This window comes from Sinocyclocheilus rhinocerous, unplaced genomic scaffold (assembly GCF_001515625.1).
Source record: "Sinocyclocheilus rhinocerous isolate Xijiao unplaced genomic scaffold, SAMN03320098_v1.1 scaffold1157, whole genome shotgun sequence".
Lineage (NCBI taxonomy): Eukaryota > Metazoa > Chordata > Actinopteri > Cypriniformes > Cyprinidae > Sinocyclocheilus > Sinocyclocheilus rhinocerous.
Window position 1 is genome coordinate 325,289 of NW_015631716.1, and position 3,225 is coordinate 328,513.

Below are 3,225 nucleotides of genomic sequence, written 5' to 3' on the forward strand. Positions count from 1 at the left end.
TTTTGTCCAAATAACCCAACAAATTAGTTATTTTTTAACCCAATGCATTGGGTTACTAACTTACTACCCAATCCATTGTGTTAAAATAACGCAACATTAGGTAGGTGCTATAGTAACCCACCATTGGGTTATCTGTTGGGTCATTTTTAACCCAACTATTTTAAGTGAGTATATCCTGCTCTGAAAGTGACATTATTGCCTAAAAAGACTATCAGCAGATTAAATAATGTGGTGCTACTAAAGAAGTTTACAAGCATGTGAATGAGAAAATTGAAACAATTGACATTTTTGCCAAAGGACATTGCGCTTCATGGGGCTTTAAGATTTTCCAGTGCAATTTGCAAACTGAAGCCAGATAATATAGCTCCTCTGGCCATTCTTTTGCAAGCTCTCAGTGGAAAGAGGCAGAGACGGAGTGGGGTGGACACTGGAATCTGTTCAATGGCTTGTGGGAGCTTGGGATTTCTCTCCTTAGCTTCAGGCTGATTGGGTGGTGGTGGAAAATTATCAGCTCCAGAAGGCTGGCAACGCTCTGAGCTCGGTGTAGGCAAAGAATCTACAATCTAACAGATCTAGGACTGACTCACAAACACAAGCGGGAGTGAAATCTTTCACGTCGTATGGTGGAGAATGACGAGAGCGCCGATGGCTCGCAAACCGCCGCTCGTATCCAACACAGTGAAACAATTCAATATTTAAATGTTTATTTTTCACGAAACAGCTTTACCAGATTTGTGGAGAATCTGTCAAACCCAAAGGTCAGCAGAAGAGCCCCGCTCCCGCTCCAAATTGAATTTCACTCTCCGAACAATGTTAAAGCCAGGAACAGATCAGAATTCCATCTGATCAGTTAACACGTAATTCATTTAAGTCTCTCCGTCCTATGGAGCTTTACTCAGTCTGTGGAGAGCATTCTCCTGCTAATGCATCCATCTGAGAGTGCTTTGACTTGATGGATCAGACGTGTGCTGATAGCCTATTTTCCAACACAGAACTAAACTCAATGTACTGTATATGCATCTAAATTATAATTCAGCTTTGCTGTTTTTCAAATAAAAATGTCATACTTTGAATGCTCGATATTCCAAGACAATTTGTAGAAAAACGTTGTTTTCTAACAAAATGCAGCTTGACCAGACGTTAGGTTTGACTTTGAACTGGATGGTGTTAAATGCTTCTTTAAATATGAATAAGGTTTCAAAGCAGTTTCCCCGAAGAATAAGATAAAAACAATAAAATACACTGTACGTCATCAGATAAGAATACTCTTTCTCTCCAAACCACGAGATATGTTTAGACCTAATCCACACTATGAGTTATTAAAGAAACAAACTGTCACAACAAGCTGTTTAGCCATCTAAATACTGCAATTGGCAAAGATGCTTATTTCTCAGTACTCACATTCTGCCATATGGATTGTGTCGTGTTGCTCATAAGCACCACTTGTACTCGCACGTAAACTTCTGGAAATTAAACTGCTTTGAAAATGGAGTAGCCTGAGGTCACCCAGAGGGTCTGAGCTGTCATGAAGATTGGATAAAGCAATACTATATGCAAAAATGAAAATTCTGTCATTATTTATTCACCCACAGGTCATTTTTATGTCTTTTTTTTCTGAGGAACACAAATAGGAAAATTTTTACATAGCTCTTTCTCATACAACAGGGTTGTCACATTTATGGTCTGTTTTTGTTTTGTTTTCCCTCTGTTCCTGCCTCCTGTTTCTGTATGCCCTTATTTGGTTATGTTCCTGTCCTCATTATAGTTCGTTATGTTCATTTGGTTTTCCTGTGTGTTTGATTGTTGATTGCTCCCAGGTGTGTCTTGTCAATTACCCCATGTACCTAAGTTCCTGTCTGTGTTATTTGAGTTGGTCCGGTATTGAATGTCGATGTTGTTTCCTGTGTGTCCCTGCCTGCCTTGTTTTACCCTGTCATGGATGATTAAAGACAGTTACTTTGAGTTAATCCCACATCTCCTCGTTCTTCGTTTCGCCAAGGGTTTTTTTTTTTTTTTTTTTTGTGTGTGAGGGAACTGTATTTGTTTACCTGCATGTCTTTTGACCATTAACAAACATCAAAGAGCTGTTAACATGCAATGTGTTGTTAAATTATTGAAATATTAACTTAAAATCTCAGAGGGTACTTCAAGTAGGTATTTTAGGCCAAAACGGTTTGGTTAACCAATAATTTAATTCCTGCCATACAAAGACCGTTTATAGTGACCCTACCTGTTACGCAAAAATATCAAAAAAATCCACAAAAACAAGCACCATAATATTATCACAACAGTAACAAAATAGACTTGTGTACTATAGTCCAAATCCTCTGAAGCAAAACAATAGCATTGTGTGTGGAATATATCTAAATTTAAGATGGTTCTCTAGCAAATTCAAGGAAAATAATAACAATGAATTATGTTGTGTGGACAAATTTCATCTTTTTTTTTTTTTTAAGACATGGTCAATATGAACTGTTATTTTATGGATATTTTTTTTCCATACATGAAAAGTCATGGAACATGAGCGCGAGTAAATATTTTTAACAAAGTAAATGTTCTTTAAAAAAAAAATTTAGTTACACATTTCTTATAAGAATATATCAATAGGGAGACACATCTTGCCTTGGGTCGATATCTCTACATTACATATAGCAGACAGATGAACTGGTGTGAAGTTCATGTGTGCCAGAAAAACCCTGTATGAGTGCATTGTAGTTAGTTCTGACTGAGGAAACAGCCTGAAAGTGGACATGGCAAGAGGAGGATGAGGAGGTGAGGAAGGAGACACTGCATTGTCTGATGGCATCATTCTTACACCACTATGGTGGAATAATGCGGCAGTTAAAGGAACTCCAAGCACAGGATGTCTGGAATAGTTTATAATGGATCCCAATTTTGACAACCTCTTTCCTGCCACTCCAGTGAGTCTAGGTTACACAGCTTTCATATTACCATGTTATCTGTCCATTCTAATTTGCTGGACTTCCAGTGACTGTCACTGAACCTTGCATTTTAGTGTTTACCTATACTGAAGAAGATGCCCGGAGAACCGCCAACAGTGTGTAACATACCTTTGCCCTCAATATATTCATAGTGAAACGCCTGCGGAAAACAATATGACACCTTGCAAAGGTGTTGGAAAAAGTAGATTTTTGCTTTCTTCGTGATAAGATTCCCAATCATTTGAATGAAAATCTCATTTGAATGAAAATCACATTCGAACAT